Below are 24,157 nucleotides of genomic sequence, written 5' to 3'. Positions count from 1 at the left end.
TTTCCTTTGTTCAGACTAGTTTCAGGGAATTTGGGGAGGTGGGTTTGGGCAAACCTTATACGGTATATAAGGTTTTCACAAAAACTGCTCGGGGTCCTTGGCTAAGAGGAGACTCTGCCTTGGGCCCTGGTGTAATAAACTGCACTCCACTCTCTGCTTGTCCCTCTGAGTGGCTACAACAGGTGCCTTCAAACTGTGGTGTTGGAGAAGACCCCTGAAAGTCCCTTGGACAGCAAGGAGATCAAGCCAGTCAATCTTAAAGGAAATCAACCCTGAATATTCCCTGCAAAGACTTATGCTGAAGCTGAGGCTCCAGCATTTTGGTCATCTGATGTGAACAGACGGCGTATACCTGTGGCAGATTCATTTTGATATATGGCAAAACCAATACAATATTGTAAAGTTAAATAAAATAAAATTAAAAAAAAAAGAAAAGTCCCAGATGGGGAAGATTGAGGGCAGAAGGAGAAGATGGTGTCAGAGGATGAGATGGATAGATGGCATCACTGATATAATGAACATGAACTTGGGCAGTCTCTGGGAGATGGTGAGGGATAGGAAGGCCTGGCATGCTGCAGTCTATGGGGTCACAAAGAGTCAGACATGGCTAGACGATTGAACAACAATAACAACTCCTACATGCAAACAAGTTTCCTTCCAAGAGCTTGTTTTTTTTCAAGAGCACCAACTCATTTGCTAAGTCTAGTGATGTTACCTAGGTACCCGACTAACACAATCAGCTTTATAGTTGTTGTTTAGTCACTTAGTCGTGCTCAATGCTCTGTGACCCTGGTGAAAAGAGTTGGACATAAATGACTTAGCAACCAAACAAAGCTACAGTGGTATAGCCTATTGTTGGGTCCCTAGGCTAACTTCGGCTATAAAGTACTGTATTGTAATATGTTTATAATGCTTTTCAAAGATAATGCATAAAAGACAAACACAAAAAACTACGAAAGCATTTTTGATCTTACAGTATGGTACCTTGGAAAGTACAGTGGTACAGTACGACAGCTGGAACCCAGGGGCTGGCATCGAGTGGACAGGCACAAAGAGTTACTACTGGAGGCAGGAGAGAAGGTGGGAGATGGTAGAGCTGAAAGGTCGTCAGCAACAGGAGACGCAGGGCCAGCTGCAACGTCACTCACACCTGACGCTGATGGGCCTCACGATTGCACCTTTGAAGGTTTGTATCAGGATGTAGGGGGCTTACTGTAATTAATTCTTGGTGGGATTTTGACTTATTTTTTTCCTGTCTGCAATACATTTTGTTCTGAACATGTCATCATAAACTTCAAAACTGACTGACATATTCCTCTTCCACGATGTTTTTTTTTTTTTTTTTTACCACTAGGCTCTTGCCTGTGATTTGGATTTTTATAACTTAAACACCATCCACAAAATCTTTCGTGGTTTTTGAACCTCTCCAGACGTTAAACCACACTCCCCTGCTCTCATGGTGGCCCATTAGAGTGTTTCTGGGTATTCTGGGCCCTTATCTGTTGCTCTGTGTTCCCCGAGGAAGAATTCAATCACCTGGTATTTAGAACGTCAAGTGCATTGGAAAAGCATTGATTCTGTTTGCATTAAACGCCCTGTTCTCTGTTTTCCTTTTTATGTTTTAATTATATGTGCTCTTTTAATGATGCTTGTAACTTTTAAAAAGGTGTTTGACACATTATATGAAGCCAACCATGTGGATTTAGTATCTTTTCTGTCCCAATTAGGAGCAGATGACTGCTCTGCAAATAGTGAGGCGGCAGTAATGCATTTTAAAAACATTCTCACCCACTCCCAGCTCTGCCACAGAATATGTACATGTTCATTTAGAGTTAGTACAAACTCAAATGGGTTCTCTTTTTCTTTGCTGTTATCTTGTATGTGTATCTACTTGCGCAAATGTTCACGTTATATCAGGACTTTCAAAACATAGAAGTGTAAAAAAGAATAGAAAAATCTTGCATCATCCTACCATCAAAATACAATCACAGCTGTATTATGTCCTGTACTGATGACAAGCTTATTTTAAATAAACTCCACATCCTGTTGTCAATCCTAAAGGAAATCAAACCTGAATATTCATTGGAAGGACTGATGATAAAACTGAAGCTTCAGTACTTTGGGCCACCTGATGCAAAGAGCCATTGGAAAAGACTCTGAGGCTGGAAAAGCTAGAGGGCAGGAGGAGAAGCAGGTGACAGAGAATGAAATGGTTGGATGGCATCACTGAGTCAATGGACACGAGTTTAAGCAAACTCTGGGAGACATGAAGGACAGAGGAGACTGTTTTGCCTTCTGCAGTCTATGGGGTCACAAAGAGTCAGACATGACTTAGTGACTGAAAAACAACAGCAACAAACAATCGTGGTATAATATTGCCTATTTTACCATACTTTTATCAACTTGGGAACTTTTGTTAAAGTAAAATTAATTGATAAACAGGGGAGGAGGAGAGGGTGGGATGTATGGAGAGAGTAACATGGAAACATTCATTATCAAATGTAAAATAGAGAATGGGAATTTGCAGTATGACTCAAGGAACTCAAACAGGGGCTGTAACAATCTATAGGCGTGGGATGGGGAGGAAGGTGGGAGGGAGGTTCAGGAGGGAGGGGACACATGTATACCTATGGCTGATTCATGTTGAAATTTGGCAGAAAACAACAAAATTCTGTAAAGCAATGATCCTTCAATTAAAAGAAAATAATTAATTGATAAACCTATACTTCTTTGTGTAAATTAGAAATACATTTTTAGAGTTAATCACTTTCACACACACACACACACACACACACACACATATATATATATACACACACACACATATGTTTCCAATTTACTGCTCAGATTCATGTCCACTGAATTGGTGATGCTATCTGACCATCTCACCCTCTGCCCCACTCTTCTCCTTTTGCCATCAATCTTTCCCAGCATCAGAGTCTTTTCCAATGAGTGAGCTCTTTGCATCAGGTGGCCAAAGTATTGGAGCTTCAGCTTCAGCATCAGTCCTTCCAGTGAATATTTGAAGGTCGATTTCCTTTAGGATTGACTGGTTTCATCTCCTTGAAATCCAAGGAACTCTCAAGAGTCTTCTCCAACACCACAGTTCAAAAGCATCAATTCTTTGGCATTCAACCTTCTTTATGGTTCAACTCTTACATCCATACATGACTACTGGAAAAACCACAGCTTTGACTACAAGCATCTTTGTCTGCAAAGTGATGTCTCTGCTTTTTAATATGTTGTTTAGGTTTGTCATAGCTTTTTTCCAAGAAACTAGTGTCTTTTAATTTCATGACTGCAGTCACATTCTGCAGTGATTTTGAAGCCCAAGAACATAAAATTTGTCTCTGCTTCTGCTTTTTCTCCTTCTCTTTGCCATGAAATGATGGGACTGGATGCCATGATCTTAGTAAATTTAAAGAAACTTACATCAAATTTTAAAACCATTGTTGTCTAAACCCAGTACTAGTAGATCTGGATAGCAGTTAGTCTAAGGAATCTTATTTTCTTCTTTTATTGCTTTTGTAATTCTCAAGATTAACCTTTTGAATTCCTAAATTTCTTCTTGCCATTGTATTATGATTTTGCTTAAAAAAACTCATCAGAAATGTTCTCCACATTGTTATGTCAGTTTCCATTTTTGGTGGTTAGCTGTTGGAGATATCTCCTATTGCAAAGAACATGCTCAGTAACGGACTCAAACCACTTGCCACACACTTGCAACAGTGCATTTCGTCTAGGAAAAAGCTTTGACAATTTAGTAAAGATTTCTCACCTTTTCCAGATATTAGTACTTGAGTTGTGCAGTCTGAGTCTTTTTTAACTTTCCATTTAATATATGTTTTAAAACATGAACTTTAACCAACACAACACTGTAAAGCAATTATCCTCCAATTAAAAATTTTAAAAAGAAAAAAACTGAATTTAATCTTCTCTGTAAACAAAGTCAATTTGATAGGCTCTTTATTTGTTTGTTTGTTTTCTGATAAAATCAAGTCAATGTGAACTGGTTCAGCTGTAATTATCACAGTATTCTCTTCTTTGCTTTATACTAAATGCTAGAAAATGAATTAACGAGCCAAGTACTGCTCATTCAGAAGATAAAAGCTTCATTAATTAATTGAATTAATTAATTCAATTAATTTTCATTACCAGGTCTTATGAATATGTACTTGAAGGTTAAAACCAGCACTGCATGTCCTGAGAAGTGTGGATATCTTTTGTCTTTAAAACCCATGGTGGATTTCCCTGGGGGTCCAGTGGCTAAGAATCTGCCTGCCAGTGGAGGGGACACAGGTTTGATCTCTGGTCTGGAAAGATTCCACATGTTACAGGGCGACTAAGCCTGTGCACCACACTCTTGAGCCCATTTGCCGCAAGCACTGAAGCCTGAGCGCCTAGAGCCCTTTCTCTGCAACAAGAGAAGACACCACAACGAGAAAACCACACACCACAGCCAGAGGCCGGCCTCTGCTCACCACGACTAGAGGCCGGCCTCTGCTCACCGCAGCTAGAGAAGGCCCATGTGCAGCAACTGAGACCCAGCACATCCAGAAATAAATGAACAAATAAAACCTTTTAGAAAAATTTAATTTTCTTAAAAAATAATGATAAAATAAAGCCATTGACTTGTTTGTTTGATTTGTTGAAGCCTCATTTTCCAAGTCAGGGAAGCCTGGCATGCTGCAGTCTGTGCTGAGTCACTTAAGTTGTGTCCGACTCTGCTACCCCATGGGCTGTAGCCCACCAGGCTCCTCTGGCCCTGGGATTCTCCAGGCAAGAATACTGGAGTGGCTTGCTGTTTTCTTCTCCAGGGGCTCTGCTGGACCCGGGGATCAAATCTGAGTCTCTGTGTCTCCTGCACTGGCAGGTGTGTCCTTTACCACGAGTGCCGCCTGGGCTGGCACAGTCCTCGGGGTCACAAAGAGTCAGACACGACTGAGCAGCTGAACAGCAGCAACAACATTTCCCATCTGGTGTAACACGCAGGGGGCTGCTGTGCAAGTTTTTTTTCGCACTTCGCTATGCACATATGTGGGCTTCCCTGATAGCTCATTTAGTAAAGAATCTGCCTGTAATTCAGGAGACCCTGGTTCGATTCCTGGGTGGGGAAGATCCACTGGAGAAGGGATAGGCTACCCACTCCAGTATTCTTGGGCTTCCCTTGTGGCTCAGCTGGTAAAGAATCCACCTGCAATGTAGGAGACCTGGGTTCAATCCCTGGGTTAGGAAGATCCCTTGGAGAAGGGAAAGGCTACCCACTCCAGTATTCTGGCCTGGAGAATTCCACGTACTGTATAGTCCCTGGGGTCACAAAGAGTCAGACAGGACTGAACGACTTTCACATTCATGCACATATGACTTTCTATATGATCTCTTCTTTTTCAATTATTTTGCTTGTGTATTAATCATTGAAGCAACTCTGCAACTGCAATACCAACTTGCTACTAAATGTACTTCTGAATACTTATTTAATTTTTTGGAAATGACCTTAAAGTGTCTATATCTAATTATATGTTATATTTTTTGAGCATAGCCAGAACAGTGCTTTCCAAAATGTCACTGGGTCGCTTTTCACTACACTTAAAGTAGAAGAAAGATTTAACATCAATGATCTAAACATTCATCCTAAAGTGCAGCAAAAAAAAAAAAAAGACTGCAAAAGTACCCAGTAGATGTCAGAAGTAAAGAAACAGTAGGGAGAAGAACAGAGGTCTACGATCCAGAAAGCGTACGAGGAGTATATATGGTCAGCAAGAACTACAGTTGCTCCTTTAAAAAGAAATGAAACTGATCAATCATAGCTAAGAGTTTTTTCATGTAACATTTAAAAACAATTTCCAGATGGATCAGATTTGAATTAAAACTATATATATATATATATATATATTAATTAATATTTCAGTTCAGTTCAGTTCAGTCACTCAGTCGTGTCCGACTCTTTGCGACCCCATGAATCACAGCATGCCAGGCCTCCCTGTCCATCACCAACTCCTGGAATTCACTGAGACTCATGTCCATCGAGTCAGTGATGCCATCCAGCCATCTCATCTTCTGTCATCCCCTTCTCCTCCTGCCCCAAATCCCTCCCAGCATCAGAGTCTTTTCCAATGAGTCAACTCTTCGCATGAGGTGGCCAAAGTACTGGAGTTTCAGCTTTAGCATCATTCCTTCCGAAGAAATCCCAGGGCTGATCTCCTTCAGAATGGACTGGTTGGATCTCCTTGCAGTCCAAGGGACTCTCAAGAGTCTTCTCCAACACCACAGTTCAAAAGCATCAATTCTTTGGTGCTCAGTTTTCCTCACAGTCCAACTCTCACATCCATACATGTCCACAGGAAAAACCATAGCCTTGACTAGACGGACCTTTGTTGGCCAAGTAATGTCTCTGCTTTTGAATATGCTATCTAGGTTGGTCATAACTTTCCTTCCAAGGCATAAGTGTCTTTTAATTTCATGGCTGCAGTCACCATCTGCAGTGATTTTGGAGCCCCCCAAAATAAAGTCTGACACTGTTTCCACTGTTTCCACATCTATTTCCCATGAAGTGATGGGACCAGATGCCATGATCTTCGTTTTCTGAATGTTGAGCTTTAAGCCAACTTTTTCACTCTCCACTTTCACTTTCATCAAGAGGCTTTTGAGTTCCTCTTCACTTTCTGCCATCAAGGTGGTGTCATCTGCATATCTGAAGTTATTGATATTTATCCTAGCAGTCTTGATTCCAGCTTGTGTTTCTTCCAGTCCAGCGTTTCTCATGATGTACTCTGCATAGAAGTTAAATAAACAGGGTGACAATATACAGCCTTGACGTACTCCTTTTCTTATTTGGAACCAGTCTGTTGTGCCACGTCCAGTTCTAACTGTTGCTTCCTGACCTGCATACAAATTTCTCAAGAGGCAGGTTAGGTGGTCTGGTATTCCCATCTCTTGAAGAATTTTCCACAGTTTATTGTGATCCACAAAGTCAAAGGCTTTGGCATAGTCAATAAAGAAGAAATAGATGTTTTTCTGGAACTCTCTTGCTTTTACCATAATCCAGCAGATGTTGGCAATTTGATCTCTGGTTCCTCTGCCTTTTCTAAAATGAGCTTGAACATCTGGAAGTTCACGGTTCACATATTGCTGAAGCCTGGCTTGGAGAATTTTGAGCATTACTTTACTAGCGTGTGAGATGAGTGCAATTGTGCGGTAGTTTGAGCATTCTTTGGCATTGCCTTTCTTTGGGATTGGAATGAAAACAGACCTTTTCCAGTCCTGTGGCCACTGCTGAGTTTTCCAAATTTGCTGGCATATTGAGTGTAGCACTTTCACAGCATCATCTTTCAGGATTTGGAATAGCTCAACTGGAATTCCATCACCTCCACTAGCTTTGTTCATAGTGATGCTTTCTAAGGCCCACTTGACTTCACATTCCAGGATGTCTGGCTGTAGGTCAGTGATCACACCATCGTGATTATCTGGGTCATGAAGATCTTTTTTGTATAGTTCGTCTGCGTATTCTTGCCACCTCTTCTTAATATCTTGAAAAAGGGCAACTCAGCACAAATCTACACATCTTAGAAAAGATCACAGGGGGACATTACAAACTGCTCTAAGAAATTTAGCGTTTGGATGTAATGAAGTGAAAGTGTCAGTCACTCAGTTATGTCCGACTCTTTGTGACCTCATGGACTGTAGCCGGTCAGGCTCCTCATCCATGGGATTTTTCAGGCAAGAATACTGGAGTGGGTAGCCATTCCCTTTTCCAGGGGATCCTCCAAACCCAGGGATCAAACCCAGGTCTCCTTCATTGCAGACAGATTCTTTACTGTCTGAGCCACCAGGGAAGCCCATTGGACATAACAGACACATTCATAAAAGACACAAATTACCAAAATGGACTAAGAAATTCCCAAGCCCAAATGGCAGCATCACTAAATTCTATCCCATATTTAAGAAAGAAAGAATACCAATTTTATACACTTTGTTTTCCAAAATGGAAAAACAAAGTATAACATTCATATACCATTTTTGAAGTCTTTTGTACATAAACACACACTTAAAAACAACCATATTTTTGAAACATGATTTTAGAAATCCTAAATATATATGACTACTGAATATATATGAACATATGACATATGAACTACTGACATATATATGAACATATGACATATAATATATGGTTCACTCGTCTTTCCATGCAACCTCATGGAGGCCAGGTGGGCCTTTGCTGACCGCTATACTGATGGTAATAGTGACCCATCCTTGTAGTATGGCTCTTTTCACAAGGTTAAAAATGGGCGAAACCCAACCACAGTATTATGGTGCAGACCCAGGAGGTAAATGAATATATACACATTTTAAATTAAAGAAACAATCTGAAGAATTAATACAAAATTCAGAAAAGTTTTATCTGTACACGGGGCTTTTGGGGATACTGGAAGTTGTTGTATTTCTCAACCTGGGGGTAAGTACAGGAGTGCTTGCTTTCTTACTTTCTTATCTGTTGCTTTTCTAGATTTGTATTCCACATTAAAAAAATCTGAACACCAGTAAAAGAGAAAAAGAAAGTTAGTAATTTATAGAAATTCACCACAATTCTGTTCTAGTTTCCCAGACTTACTGTGACAAAATACCACAAACCAGGTGGCTTAAAACAGCAGGCGTTGGTGTAGTCTATCCTCATCCTGGACCTGGGAGTCCACAGTCAGGGTGTGGGAAGGGCCATGCACTGACCTGAAGCTCCAGATGTCAGATTCTCCCTGCTACGTAGTGCCAGGCTCCACTGACTTGTGGCAGCACCATGCCTGTCTCTCTGTCCCCTCAGGGTCTGTGTCTTCTCTCTGTGCAGGTCTGTGTTTTAATTTCCTTTTTTTTTTTTTATAAGGACACAGTCATACTGGAGTAACTCATACCCTGAGAGCCTCATATTAACTTGATTCCATCTCTAAAGATTTTATATTCCATAGTACCAGAGATTAAATTGTTGACATCTGTTGGATCATAGAAAAAGGAAGAGAGTTCCAGAAAAACATTACTTTTGCTCTATTGACCATACCAAAGCCTTTGACTATGTGGATCACAACAAACTGTGGAAAATTCCAAAAGACATGGGAATACCAGACCACCTGACCTGCCTCCTGAGAAATCTGTATGCAGGTCAAGAAGCAACAGTTAGAACTGGACATGGAACAACAGACTGGTTCCAAATTGGGAAAGGAGTACGTCAAGCCTGTAAATTGTCACCCTGTTTATTTAACTTATATGCAGAGTACACCATGAGAAATGTCGGGCTGGATGAAGCACAAGCTGGAATCAAGATTACAGGAAGAAATATCAATAACGTAAAATATGCAGAGGACACCACCTTATGGCAGAAAACGAAGAACTAAGGAGCCTCTTGATGAAAATGAAAGACAAGAGTGAAAAAGTTGGCTTAAAACTCAACATTCAGAAAACTAAGATCATGGCACCCGGTCCCATCACTTCATGGCAAATAGATGCGGAAACAATAGACACAGTGAGAGACTTTATTTTTTGGGCTTCAAAATCACTGCAGATGGTGACCGCAGCCATGAAATTAAAAGACTCTTGCTCTTTGGAAGAAAAGCTATGACCAACCTAGACAGCTTAAAAAGCAGAGACATTAATTTGCCAACAAAGCTTTGCCGTCTAGTCAAAGGTATGGTTTTTCCAGTAGTCATGTATGGATGTGAGAGTAGGACCATAAAGAAAGCTGAGCACCGAAGAACTGATGCTTTTGAACTGTGGTGTTGGAGAAGACTCTTGAGAGTCCCTTGGACTGCAAGGAGATCCAATCAGTAAATTCTAAAGGAAATTAGTCCTGAATATTCATTGGAAGAACTGATGCCGAAGCTGAAACGCCAATCCTTTGGCCATCTGATGAGAACTGACTCATTTGAAAAGACCCTGAAGCTGGGAAAGATTGAAGGCAGGACGAAAAGGGGATGAGATGGTTTAATGGTATCACTGACTCAATGGACATGAATTTGAGCAAGCTCCGGGAGTTGGTGATGGACAGGGAAGCCTGGCATGCTACAGTCCATGGGGTAGCAAAAAGTTGGACACGACTGAGCAATTGAATTGATCTCTCAAGACCCAGTGGGGCTTCCCAGGTCATGCTAGTGGTAAAGAACATGCCTGCCAGAGATATAAGAGATGAGGGTTGGATCCCTGTGTCAGGAAGATCCCCTGGAGGAGGGCATGGCAACTCACTCCAATATTCTTGCCTGGAGAATCCTGGATGGAGGAGCCTTGTGGGATATAGTCCGTAGTGTTTCAAAGAATCGAAGATGACTAAAGCAATTTAGCAGGCAGCATGTAAAGACCAAATAAGGTCACATTCACGGGTACTGGGGGTTAGGACTTCATCCTATCTTTGTCATAGAATTCAAGTCAACCCATAATAGTCTCCAGATATACGTGTAGGTTCTTTAATGAGGGGGCTTCCTGGTGGCTCAGACAGTAAAGAATTTGCCTGCAATATAAGGACCCAAACACGGCATTGTACGTCAACTGTACTTCGTGGTGGTTCAGATGGTAAAGAATCTGCCCTCAATGCAGGAAACCTGCATTCAATCCTTGGGTCAGGAAGATCGCCTGGAAAGAGGAATGGCTACCCACTCCAGTATTCTTACCTGGAGAATTCCATGGACAGAGGAGGCTGGTGGGCTACAGTCCATGGGGTGATAGAGTCGGAAATGACTGAGTGACTAACACTTTCACTTTCTGAGACTGAGTCCCTGATGCTTGCTAGCAAAGTGTATCTTTGAGTAAATTCCTTTCAGTGTTCACTTTTTCTACAAAACGGGGATACCATCTCAGATGATGTTCTCAGATGTTTTTTTTAAAAGATGTAATATTTATAAGTATCTAAGAAGAGGAACTAAAAAGCCTCTTGATGAAAGTGAAAGAGGAGAGTGAAAAAGTTGGATTAAAGCTCAACATTCAGAAAACTAAGATCATGGCATCTGGTCCCATCACTTCATAGGAAATAGATGGGGAAACAGTGGAAAAAGTGTCAGTCTTTATTTTTTTTGGGCTCCAAAATCACTGCAGATGGTGACTGCAGCCATGAAATTAAAAGACGCTTACTCCTTGGAAGCAAAGTTATGACCAACCTAGATAGCATATTCAAAAGCAGAGACATTACTTTGCCAACAAAGGTCCGTCTAGTCAAGGCTATGGTTTTTCCTGTGGTCATGTATGGATGTGAGAGTTGGACTGTGAAGAAAGCTGAGTGCTGAAGAATTGATGCTTTTGAACTGTGGTGTTGGAGAAGACTCTTGAGAGTCCCTTGGATTTTAAGGAGATCCAACCAGTCCATTCTAAAGGAGATCAGTCCTGGGTGTTCTTTGGAAGGAATGATGCTAAAGCTGAAACTCCAGTACTTTGGCTACCTCATGTGAAGAGTTGACTCATTGGAAAAGACTCTGATGCTGGGAGGGATTGGGGGCAGGAGGAGAAGGGGACAACAGAGGATGAGATGGCTAGATGGCATCACCGACTCGATGGACGTGAGTTTGAGTGAACTCCGGGAGTTGGTGATGGACAGGGAGGCCTGGAGTGCTGCGATTCATGGGGTCGCAAAGAGTTGGACATGACTGAGCGACTGAACTGAACTGAAGCTACTTAGAACAGTTCTTAGAACAAAGTAAGTGCTACATTAATGTTTGCTATTATTTTTATTCACACCATGATTATCAACATTATCATTGTCTTTACTGTGCAGGCAGGTACGAGAGCAAACCTGAGCCTAGAGGACGGAATGGCTGGAAGGAGATTGGGGCAGACTCGACTTTTCACCTTAGTATGCTCTGCAGTTTCTGTTCCAGGTAGGGGTATGTGAAAATCACACTGCATTAAGGGAAACATTTTTGTTCCCTGGGATTCCCAGGTGGTGCAGTGATAAAAAATTTGCCTGCCAATGCAAGAGAGGTAGGTTCCATCCCTGGGTCAGGAAAGTCCCCTAGGAGGAAATGGTGAATCATTCCAGTATTTTTTCCTGGAGAATCCCATAGACTGAGGATCTGGTGGTCTACAGCCCATGGGGTCCCAAAGGGACTGAGGGCACATCTTATTTGCTAATATGGGACAAGATGGACCATCTTCATAATTTATGTTTCTCTTTAGGATGTGTGGAGGATATTTGATTGACTGGTGACTCAGTCTACTCCATCCAGGTCCTGGTCTACAGAGAGAAGTGGTCCATGCTTGATGCTAGAGCACTTATTTCAAGGTCAGACTTGTCCTTCTCTGGGCCATTCCTTGCTGACCCTTAAACATCAAGCCCTCAGTTTCCTCCCCTCAATGTTAGCCTGACCCAGACTAAATAACACAGATTTGGGGTATTTTAGTTTCTTGAGTCTGAAACAGGTGAGCACAAAATTGGTGGCTTAAAACAACACAAATTTATCCTCTTCGAGTTTTGGAGTCCAGAAGTCTAAACTCAATATGTCATTAGGACCATTCTCTCTCTGAAGTCTCTAAGGGAAAAGTTCTGCCTTGCGTCTTCCACCTTCAGGTGACTCTCGGCATTTCTGGCATACGGTAACATCACTGCAACCCCTGCCCACGTTTTAGGTCTTGGCCATGTCCTTCGGGGAGACCCAATCCAACCCAGTGCATGGGAAAGTTTCTGCTGAGCTCTTGTTGTCCTTGGAGCACTGATGGGCAAGGTCGTGCACCTCTGGGCAGGTCTGGTGGGAAGTGTCTTCTCCTAGAGTCAGACACAGCAGCAAAGCAAGAGTGTCCCCAGGACAAAATCTACCTTCTACTGGGGATTTTTTTCATCGAATTAAGGGAAAACTGGGCTTCCCTGGTGGCTCAGATGGTAAAGGGAAAACTCATATTGAGTCTATAATTTATAAATTGTTCTCCCACGTTATAATTGTCTTTCTATAACCTTTATCTTCACTAAATTCAAAGGGCCCTGTGTAGACTTACAGCAGTTGCTATAGAGGTGATGAAGTGAGGTCAGGCCTGGCCTCCTAATAATTCTTTCTCTAGATTTCGTCAATGGGGTTGTGCCAGGTGTCATCACCAGGTGTGAAATGGAACTTTGGGATGGAAATGTGCACCCAGTGGGCACTCAGCAGCCAGGTGCGATCCTGGAAACACACCCAAGCACACGCACTCGAGGAAGACAAACCTCAGAGGCGGGAGGGCCACTGCCTGCGCTGAAGGGCACCTCTGAAAACAGGTGTGCCAAGTGCAGTCTTGAACGTGATTCACCACGGGCTGCAGCGGGTGACGTCATGGACTTCTCAGGAAATGGGAGCCATCCTGGGGGCAAAACAAAACAGGGGCATCACTGGCTCTGTTTACTGATGACAATACTGATGAAACATGGATTCGAGGTGAATCAGGATAAGTGTGGGTATGGCTGATGATGAGGAGGCAATTGTCCAGCTCAGAGGGATTTGTTGTAATTGTCATCATTGGGCTCACTATTTTTAGGCATCTTTTTGACCCTTGAAGTGTACTTTTTAAAATCTGAGGCTGACAGCACCGGCTTCTCCCAGAATCCTCAGGTCTCAGCCTACTTTTATCTGATCTTTCGTCCACACTTCAAGTTCCTGGTCCACTTGCACTGCTTTTCAGGGAGCGTGGCACTTCCTGGAAGCACCGGGGTCTTTCTGCCTTCTGGGAAGTTCTGCACGCTCTTCTCCTCTACTGATGGAGCTCTCGCCTCTCCTGGCTGGTGTTTTAGACTATTCAGTGCAGGCCCGGCCACAAGTCTGGGGAGCAACTCCTTGACAACTTCACGGTACTAGAGACCCAGCTCCCCCTAACCAGATTTGACAGTGATAGATTCACCGCTACACCGCCCAGCTCCACCCAGAGCCTGCATCTACTGGGTGATAAATATAGCACAGTGCCACCTGGCTTAACTGAATTGGCCTTTTCTCTAAAAGTAATGTCTTTGGTCTGCTGGGAAATATTCTGAAGGTTAATATCCCAGAGTGCAAGGGAGAAAATGAACAAAGATTTGCTCCTAGTCAACTCAAATACATAATGATTTTGTGAGGTTTCCTAATTATATTTTTTATTGAAAAATGTATCTCAATGTCTGCATCTTCAAAAGCAGAGCTGCAAAGAACCGCATGATCTGGACTCTTCCATGTTGAGAATTTTGTTATTTTTTTCCCCCCAAATGCAGTTCTCTCAAGTTTAGCTCTTTTTATGAAAATCATAGCAGGATATGGCAGTTTATAATAATGTTGATTAAACCATTTGCAGGAATTACTTCTTGTTGAATATTCTGAGTGAAAGTGACTCTAAATGAACAAGGATTCCCGTTAATATAATTCACACAGAGACGTACCACGTTAATAAAGTGACAGGGTTCGAAAGCAGATGAGTCAAAACAGAAGAGTTTTAAACAGACGCTGTGGGGACTTCTCCCCCACCTGGATTTCATTCCAAGAAATCAAATTCAAAATGCCATGTACTTTTAAACACTAGTATTACACAACGTTTTTGACAGCACTGAATTCACTTTGAATGGATTTCCTGGCTGAGATAAGTGGCTAAAAATAATTTTCTTTTTAACCATCTTGACCTAGTTGTGCTCAGCTGCACTTTTCAGAAAAAGAAAAAATAAAAGAAGTAAAATCAAAAAACCTGTATAAAGCTTAGAAAAAGAATTTAAGAAAATAATGACGTCCCTCAGCAAAATTCAGTACCCTATTTTGTCGTATGTTGAAAGTACCCAACTTTCAACCCTTTTGAGTCATCATCATTGTTAGTTTAGTTATTACAATTGTCATTTCAAACTTTGGAAATAGAGATGTGCAAAAGTATTTTTCAAAGAAACTCTATTTATTGCTTAATTATTAGAGGATTTTGTCTTCAGATGGTGGCAGCACTGTCAACTGGATTTTAAGAGATCCCCTCCTTTTTTTATTTTAATGTTACCAAACATCTGGCATATACATAGTGGGTATTCAGAAAATGTGGGTTGTTATGTAAAACATAGAATAAAGGATACAAAGTGAACTCTTAACAAATAATGAACATATTTACAATATATTCAATGATACAGTATCATCAGGTAGACAGTGCAAAATAGGTAAGTGCTAGTTAAGGTTAGAGGTTGGGCTTCCCTGGTGGTGTAGTTGGGAGAGAATCTGCCTGCAATGCAACAGACCCAGGTTTAATCCCTGGCTCGGGAAGATCCTTTGGAGAAGGAAGTGGCAACACACTCCAGTATTCTTGCCTGGAAAATCCCATGGACAGAGGAGCCTGGTAGGCTACTGTCCAAAGGGTCGCAAAGTGTCAGACACAACTGAGCCACTAAGCCACACACAATGTCCCCCACCCCTTGGTTTTTATTGATTCATGAGCATTGTTTGCGTTCTGAAAATATTAGCTTATCAACTGTGATATTGAAGAGGAAAAGTTAAAATTTTACATCACCTCCTTCTCTTCTGCCTCTGTAACTCAGCTTGCTCCTTGCAAAGTCTGGATCATGTAGGTCACATAGTCTCAGAAAGTGGGGACTTGCAATACTAGGAACTGGAACTTATCTCACTTACCCTTGTCTTGCTCTTTACAATCGTCTGCCCCTGCAAACCTGCTTAATCATGACTGTCCAGGTCAGGCATCCCCTTCCCCATCTTGACTGCTGTTCCCTCATGTGCCCGAAACCCCTAAGTTTAAACCAGCCTATTAACAGCTAGTGTTGCCCACTACAGTCTGTCTATTAAAACTCCGTAATCCCTTTGTAACTCCTCTGGGCCCGCCGGCATAATAAACCAAAGTGCTCCAATCTCCGAGTGTGGTACTTGGTTTCTCGAGTACTGGTTTCTGCAACAATACGTGTTATAAATATTTTCTTATTTATTACATTATTTTCACTTTATTTCTGACATTATTTTGCCATGTGATAAATTTAACTTTTTTATATAGTCAAATGTAACATTTGTTCATATGATTTCAGTTCCGGATTTGCTTAAAATGTCTCTCCTATTCTGAGATTATTAGTAAAATTCCTATATTCTCTTTCAGTATTTCTACAATTTATTTCTTTAAAAGTTGATTCTTACTTCTACCTGGAGTTCATTTTGATGATCAGTGGTCAAGTAGGAATCCTGATTTATCATTTTTTCTCAGGTGCTAGTTAGACACCTCACCTACATATACACGGACTCTAACGACATGAGTTTGAGCAAGCTCTGGAGTTGGTGATGGAGAGGGAAACCTGGCGTGCTGCAGTCCACGGGGTCGCAAAGAGTCGGATGTGACTGTGCGACTGAACCTAACTGATACACGATACATACACACAAATATGCAAGTATATTTGTATATATGTGTATTATAGGTGGTCTGGTTGCATCACATGTTTAGAGAACCAAGGAAGAACTACACAGGATTAGGAGGGAGGCATTAATGATTTCTTAAAATAATATAAGGGCTTCCCCTATGGCTCAGCCGTAAAGAATCTCCCTGCAATGCAGGAGATGAAGGAGACAAGACCCAGGTTCGATCCCTGGGTTGGGAAGATTCTCTGGAGTAGGAACTGGCAATCCGTGCTGGTATTCTTTCCTGGGAAATCCCAAGGACAGAGGATCCTACAGTCTGGCAGGCTGCAGTCTGTTCACTGAAAAATGTAGTCGCAACCTGAAAGTAAAGAATTGTTTTGTTTGGTGGAAATGTTTAAGACCCCAAGCCCAAGAGACAGCATCTCAGTAGCTCCGAGAAAACTGCTCCAATGAGGCAGGAGGGGGAATCAGGATATATGTTTGCACCAAAAAGGGGCAGGCAGTCTGAACATCAAAGATCAGGTATCAGGTTAAGGAATTTAACATTCTATGCCTAGGAAGGTGCAAGCCTCTGCGCTCACTGAATTCATTCCTTTCGTATGCACCCTGGCTACCTGGGGCCAAATCCTGTTTCCTTGTTCATTTTGCTTCTTATGTTATTTCCCCAGCTCCTAAGGAATCACCTTCAGGGTGCCAGCATCTCCTGGATCAGTTTTTGGAGCCCTCCTGTACATCTGGAGGCCAGAAATTGCTGATGGCCATGCTATTTGCTGTTTATTGATATGAAAGGAGATGTTTTCATTTCACAAGTCCATAGGGTCTCAAACAGTCAGACACGACTGAGGGACTGAAGCAGGCATGCATGCAAAATAATATAAAGTAAATTTTCTGACATATTTAGAATTTCAGAATTATAAAAACCAAAGGAAGCAGGAGATGGGATATTGTTATGGACTGAATGTGTGTGTCCTTCCAAACTCGTATGTTGAAGCCCCAGCCCCCAGTGTGGATTTGGGGCCTTTGAGAGGTAATTGGGGTTAGATGAAGTCATGAGAACAGACACCTGGATTAATGAGGTTAGTGCCTTTGTAAGAAGAGACTTTAAGAAAAGTCACAGAGAGTTTGATTTCTCTCTCCCCATTCATCCTCATATACACAGCTAGAGGACTGCAGTCTGCCAGCCAGGGAGAGAGGTCCCACCAGAAGATGACCTTGTTGACTGCAGAACTGTGGGAAGATGAATATGTGTTATTTAAGCCTCTTAGTCTATGGCTTTGTTATGGCACCCTGAGCAGACTAAGACAGATATCTTACTTATTCTCCAGCTAAAGTAAGTAAAGTGCTTCTCAGGTGGCGCAGTTTGTAAAGAATCACCTTGCCAGTGCAGGAGATGCAAGAGATGTGGGTTTGATCTCTGGATTGAGAAGATCCCCTGGAGTAAGAGATGACAACCCACTCCAGTATTCCTGCCTGGGAAATTCCATGGATAGAGGAGCCTGGCGGGCTACAGTCTGTCTGTGGGGCTGCTAAGAGTCGGATACAGCTGAGCACGAGCACACACGGAAATAAGTTCAAATAATGTATAAATTAGAATAAGTAGGGCTTGCTCTGAGCGGGCTCTAGGAGTTGGTGATGGACAGGGAAGCCTGGTGTGCTGCAGTCCACGGGGTTGCAAAGAGTCAGACATGACTGAGGGACTGAACTGAGGGATTAGACCTAGGGAGGAACTTTCTGACGGTAAGACTGACCAAGGATTCCTAAAAATCATTAGGTGGTCAGGGGAGAGGAGGGAGAAGACAGACCAGTCAAATCCTTTCACTCCTGGAAAATAGAAAATGTACCGATTTGCAGGCAAGGGTCATGACTACTTGATTCCTCAAGTTTATTTTCGACTCACTACTTTAATATTAGGTGGTGTTGAATTTAACACTTTTATTTAATGTGTCTACGTGTAGCCATTGACCCACTGGTTTACCATCACCCTGTTCTCCAAGAGCTAATGTTTAAGAAAAACCTTTGTGGACATGGTAATCTACTTCGGCAAAGTGGACTCTCCTTCAGTGTGTTAAACCCATTAAATGAAACAAATTAAGACTGAATTTTTGTGAAGAGATGGGCGCTTTTAAGAAGAGCTGATTTCTACCCACATGGCTTGAGTGTTGAGAAATCAATTTAGATCTCATGTCAAAATCCACATATATCCCTACAAGCTGCATTGGTCATCTTTGACTCTATTCAAAGGCTGGTATTCGACTCATAGAATCTGTAAGCCTGGTTCACAAGCAGCAGGCCTTCCCTCATGCAGTAAGACTGATATTCTAAAAGGACAATTTAAGGATGCATTTAAAAAAATAATTTTATGTATTTCCTTACTATTTTTGCTGCACTGGGTCTTCGATACTGCACACAGGGTTTCTCTAGTTGCGGTGAGGAGACTTCTCATTGCAGTGGCTTCTCTTGTAGCAAATGCGGGCTCAAGGGCACTCGGGGTTCAGCAGTTACAGCACATAGACTCAGTAGTCGAGGTTCCCCAGCTCTAGAGCACAGGCTCAGAAGTGGTGCCCAGGCTTCAGTGCCCCACACAGATGGGACGCTCCCAGGCCAAGGATGGAACCCGCGTCTCCTGTGTTGCCAGGTAGATTCTCTACCACTGAACCATCAGGGAGGCCCCGATGCATATTTAAGCAGAGGCCTTTTTTAAACATAGGCCCACTGGTTTCTTTGGTGCATCTGGGGTCCAGTGAAACTGTCTGGGACTCAGTTAGTACCTTATTGCTCTGCTGCTGGCTGAAAGACATCCTTCCAGCAGTAGCAAACCTTTCATCCCCCTCAAGTGCCTGTACACTTTCAAGTAATGGGGGAGAACTCTTGATTTATAGCCCATGACCATAGAATGTGATTTTGGAAGTAGCCGGAAAGGAAAGAAAAGGATTTAAATGATCTACCGCATTAGAAGCTACAGCTGAGAAAATAAATTTTGAGTGGAAGTTATTGGGAGATATTATTTCTTCAATTTTTCATCTGGAAGAGCAAAAATACAACCAGCAGCAGGAAAGAAAAAGCTGCTTGCTGTCCCAACTGAGTCTTCTTTTATGATAAGCCTTTGGATACATGGATTGAACATTCAAATACCAACACACTGATGGAGATGACTTGGGTTTAAAACCACTGGTGCATGCCAATGAGCAGATATCATCAAAGAAGGCCAATAGCTGTCAGGGCCATAAGGACAGTGAGTTGCCATAGGAAGCCTGTCAAATCAACTCAATTCCAACCCCACAGCCACCCTCCAGCATCACCCGGGAACATCCATGCTGGTTAGCAGCCCTCTTATGTGTAATCAGGTAAAATTCCATTAGAAGGCACCGGTGATTTGGAATCTAATGCGAGTGGAGAGTTTAGGTTGGTCTGCCAGCCATCAACAGGTCAACTAAGTTAACTGTACCTGAGAGCAGGAACGTGGAAATGGAAATCAGCAGCTATACCATGGGACACCACGGGAACGCAGACATGAGTGATGAGACCCACCCATCAATCTTTCCTTGTGACACATACACTCTCTCTTCTCCCCAGTTCTTACTCCTGCACCACAGTCAGGTTCCATAGAGTTCCAATCCATCAATATTTAAAAAGGTAGGCATTTATCCCCTCAAAGCCAATGCCAACTGGCTTCATAGGAAAAGCTGTCTTCCCTAGCTCTCTGAATTACGCTTTAGGAGGTTGTGGTTGTTTGTTTCAAGGTAGTTGTTTACTGTGCATTATGCGGTGGGTATTTCACTCACAAGAGCTGCCTCTCAGCCAGGCAGACACAGCAGAACAACCTGCTGTCCACCACAGCTCAGGAAGCATAGACCCAGGGATGCCGAGCTAGAGCGCAGTTCAGAATCCAAGCAGTCCATGTGGTCACAGAACTGCAGCTCATACCCTTTCACTCTAATCCTCTGTTCTCATTCCTCTGGGTTAGTCTTGGAAAAGAAAAATTACACTGGATCAGTTATACCTGCAGTTCAGTTCAGTTCAGTCGCTCAGTCGTGTCCGACTCTTTGCGACCCCATGAACCACAGCAAGCCAGGCCTCCCTGTCCATCACCAACTCCCGGAGTCCACCCAAACCCAGGGAGACTTTATTCAAGACTATTGCAGTAGGGCTTCCCTGGTGGGTCAGTGGCAAAGAATCCACCTGCCAATGGAGGAGACACGGTTAGATCCATGATCTGGAAAGATCCCGCAAGAGGTGGAGCAACGAAGTCCATGAGCTGCAACTACAGAGCCCATGTGCTGAAACTCCAGAAGCCTGTGTGCCCTGGGGCCTGTGCTCTGCAACAGGAGAAGCCACCGCAATGAGAAGCCATGCACGTGACAAAGAGCAACCCCTGCTTGCAACAACCAGAGGAGAGCCCACCTTGCAAGGAAGACCCAGAACCGCCAGAAACAAATAAATAAAATTATTTTTTAAAAAAAGACTATTGCAGTAGGTGAGACAGTCTGTTGATATAGGGGAGAGAGTTTGAACTCAATTCCACTGCAACAAAAGATGAGCCTCTAAGCCCTGGGTTGAGCTGGTGGGAAAGTACTGCCGGATGTCATGGGGAGGACGGTCAATGTGGTTAAGACCTGAGCTCTCTAAGTGCTGCTCGTCTAACGGAGGGACCTGTCCTTTCACAGAGAATGGGAGACAAGGTCCTTCCCAGCCTCTCTGACTCGCAGTCACATTGCAGAGGAGGCTCCCCAGTCCTTGAGGGAGACAGTTCCTGGGCTGGGAAACCGGGAACAGGCTGACAGAAGCTCTACGTGTCAAAGGTGCAGAAAAGGGCATTACAGTGGGGAGTCTTCTCAAGGAAATGCTCTCAGTAAACGGAAGCCCGGGGTCTGGCGACCAGAAGTTCAGTCAGTCTGAGGGAACTCTGCCGTCTCAGTCAGGGCGCAAGTGCTTTTCCCTGGAACCGCAGCCCAGCCCCTGATCCCAGAGCCCACCCCAACCCCGGTCCCCTCCTCTCCCCACCGCCGAGGCTACCCTCACCCCCGACACACACGTCTTCCTCTTCTAGCAAACACTGCCCTAGTTTCAGCTTCTCTTCCTCAGGAGAGCTTCCCGCGTCCCGCCTCTACCCCAGGCTGTGCTCCGCTGCTCCGGTTCCTGAGGACAACTGCCCCTTCGGGTGTGTTCTTCCCCCAGACGCCTGCAGTTCAAGGAAGGCCTTTGGCTTTTGAATCCCCAAGGCCAGGCCCGGTACTCGGACACATCGTGGGGATTCAGTTGGTGCTTACTGATTACTAAAGTGTTCGTCACTCAGTTGTGTCCCACTCTTAGCGACCCCATGGACTGTAGCCCGCCAGGCTCCTCTGTGCATGGACTTCTCCAGGCAAGAGTACTGGAGTGGGTTGCTATTCCCTTCTCCAGGGGATCTTCCCCAACTCAGGGAGGGATCGAAGCCAGGTCTCCTGCATTGCAGGCAGATTCTTTACTGTTGATTGTCTCAAGAAAACATTTTAACATGTCCAGTTTTGCGAGACCAGTAGCTGATTCACACAAGGTCAGTGTCTATGGAGAATCTGTGATTCCTTACCTTGTGCTCTTGTAGAGCAGGGCTTCAGGCCACGTGGCGATCATAGGGAGCCTCTCCTCAGCTTAGAAATGCTTCCTAAAATAGGCTGCATTCACCCATCACATTACAGTTTATATAACCTTCTGCATCACTTCATTTGATTTTTACAGCTAGCCTACGTAATAAAAGGCCTCTTATCCCCAGTGAAGCACCAACTATCAGCAAATCACAACGTCAGGTGCTGAAGCCAGGTCCAGAGTTCTTTTCATTTTCCCACTCCTACCCATCCCCCAGGCTTCCCTGGTGGCTCAGCTGTAATCTGCCTGCAATGCAGGAGCTGCTGGAGACTCAGGTTTGATCCCTGGGTTGGGAAAATCCCCTGGAGGAGGAAATGTCAATCCACTCCCGTATTCCTGCCTGGAAAATGCCATGGATAGAGGAGCCTGGTGGACTACAGTCCATGGGGTCACAAAGAGTCGGACACGACTGAGTGACTGAGCACACACACCCCCAACCCCCACCGTCTACCCCAAGGCTCCACTCCACCACTTCTTTAAACTGAAGCTCCTTTTTTTTTCCCCAACTGCTACAACTGCATCAAGTCTTGGAGCATTTATCATGAGCTTTATCTGATTCTGAATTTCTTCGGACATGACATTAATTTGTTTTTAACATTTCAAGGGTTGGAAGGAACTGGGAACAAAATTATTGCTGGGAGGAGGGTACATTTTGAGTTCACTTCCCCAGTTTCCCAGCTCACACAGCCTGCAGCAACAGTGTTTCACTCATGCTTAGGCCAGGTCAGTTAGACTCCCAATGTTTTGTTTGCTCCTTCGGGTAGATCCTTGAATAAATCATTTCTGCACATTGTCCTCACTTGGTTTTGTCTCTCTGCAGTCTTTCCGTTTTTTCCTCCATTTTACTTTATCAAAGAAGCAGGGAATTTCTGCCAAGGAAGTATGGGTAGCAGAAATAACCTTTCCTTTATCTTAAAATAATAAGGATATTATAATCAGAAGAATAATGAAATGATCATTCAAAATCATCTTTGTTGGAAAACATAAGGTGAGAAAAGTAGAAATAAATGATCTGAACAGTAGATAGGCATTTCTAGAAATCCTGTCCCCGATATGTTGACATTGATAAAGCTTAAAAGTGTGTGTGTGTGTGTGTGTGTGCACGCGCGTGTGTGCGCACGCACATGGTCAGTCGTGTCTGATTCTTTTGCGACCCTGTGAACTGCAGCCCTTCAGGCTCCTCTGTCCATGGGCTTTTGCAGACAAGAATACTGGAGTGTGTTGCCATTTCTTCTTCTAGAGGATCTTCCTGACCCAGGGGTTTAAACCGTATCTCTGGTGTCTCCTGAACTGGCAGGCAGATTCTTTACCACTGAATCACCTGGAAAGCCCAAATCTTCAAGGAGCTTTCCTCAAAAATAACAGCAAGATACTTAGGAACACAGCAATGAAGTAGTCGCTTTTTTTCTTGGTACAAGAACTGAACTGGTGCTTCTTATCTTAACTGTGCTTTGTGTCACTGAGTGAATGTTTGTGGATGAAAGACGGGAAGGCAGGAATGAGTCAGTGAATGAATGAAGTGCGCTCGCTGCAGGGTGGCTGAGGCGCCAAAGCCCTGCCAGCCTCCTCCCGGCCCAGCTCTCCCTTCCCCGGCCCCGAGGCTGCTCTCTCTGACCCTTGGTCCAGAGCAGCCACCTCTGCTCCTCAGGACTGAACAAGGAAACCTGGGCGAAGGTGACCTCTAACCCCCCAGTTTAGCACGGATTTAGACTCTTCCTTCAGGTCACTGTTTATTGCTCTGCAGAGCTGAGAGGCGCTGAATTCCAAGGGCTGAGGCCCTGACCTTGGCTTATTCACTGTGAGTCCAGGATGACCTGGGCAGGGACAAGAGAAGAAACCAGGAACAAAGGACAAGCCCATCTTCCCAAGTGACCAGGGTCTGGCTGAGTGGCCGAGACAGTACGTACAGTTCCAGCCAGAGCACGAGGCCCCAGATACAGAGCAACTGCGGTCCAGGGACGCCATCCATCAAGAGAGGCTCCGGGTCACCGCCCAGGGCAGTGAGCTGATTCCCGTCTGGACTGAGCCTCTGAGGTTTAAGATTGACTAATAGCAGTTTCAAGCCTGCGTGACAGATCTGGGTCTGGAACTCTGGTCTGTCCGCTTCAGAGTCCGAAACACAAATGGATCATTTCCAGCGCTGACAATGTTTCCCCTCCTTTAGGGTAAGGTCTAATGCTTTATGTGGCTTCCCTGATAGCTCAGCTAGTAAAGAATCCGCCTGCAATGCAGGAGACTCCAGTTCGATTCCTGGGTTAGGA

This window comes from Bos taurus, chromosome 20 (genome assembly GCF_002263795.3).
Source record: "Bos taurus isolate L1 Dominette 01449 registration number 42190680 breed Hereford chromosome 20, ARS-UCD2.0, whole genome shotgun sequence".
Lineage (NCBI taxonomy): Eukaryota > Metazoa > Chordata > Mammalia > Artiodactyla > Bovidae > Bos > Bos taurus.
The sequence above is the reverse complement of the archived record's forward strand: the minus strand, read 5'-3'. Positions refer to the sequence as shown.